Source organism: Apis dorsata, unplaced genomic scaffold (assembly GCF_000469605.1).
Source record: "Apis dorsata unplaced genomic scaffold, Apis dorsata 1.3 scaffold_326, whole genome shotgun sequence".
NCBI classification, from domain to species: Eukaryota; Metazoa; Arthropoda; class Insecta; order Hymenoptera; family Apidae; genus Apis; species Apis dorsata.
Window position 1 is genome coordinate 136,127 of NW_006263594.1, and position 786 is coordinate 136,912.

Below are 786 nucleotides of genomic sequence, written 5' to 3' on the forward strand. Positions count from 1 at the left end.
CGTAATTTCGTAAAGCGTTAAGGAGAGAGGTGAGACGCGTCACACTTCCTTGGATTGGTTAATTCGAGGCAGAGAAAGAGAGAGAAAGAAAGAAAGAGAGAGAAATAGAGAGAAAGTGAGGAAGAATTTACTGGCGCGGACGGACTGCGTCAACTGTCTCACCCCTGCTGAGTGTCCAGAGCGTATATCGGCCAATTGCTGTGATTGCTCTTGATGTGCGAGTACACGTGCGACCTGTGTTTCCCTGTGTACATGCAGTGCGGGCATTTGAAACGGGGCGCCTTACCGCACTCGTACTTCAAATGCCTGTGGAGGCCGCGATACCACTTGTAGGTCTTCTGACACTTTGGACAGTCGAAGTTTCCACGGGAGGCTGTGTTCGCTGGTTGGTGGATACCGCCGCTGTACCGTCTCCGCCTTCGTTCCGGACCCACAACGGTCAGGTAAGGCAATGTGGACAGGTTGAATATCACTGTAAATTACACATGTAAAGTAAATTGACAGGTGAGTTGGCGTTAAACATTGGTGTTGATAGAACGTTATCTCGACGACACATAATAAGAGAGCGGTATGTTAACGTTTCCCCCGTTCATTTCATCGTCACTTTTTTCGTGTCTGTCTCAGTTACGGCTACGTTTCGAGATAATTAGGAACAGATTGCTAACGCAATCTGTCCTTCGAAACTGTGATAGAAAGAGTAGGCGCGTAGACAACGTTTAGAAGCAACGATTTTTTTCTTTCTTTTTATTTTTTTTTTTTTTTTTTGGATTTTGGTTTAGTAACCAA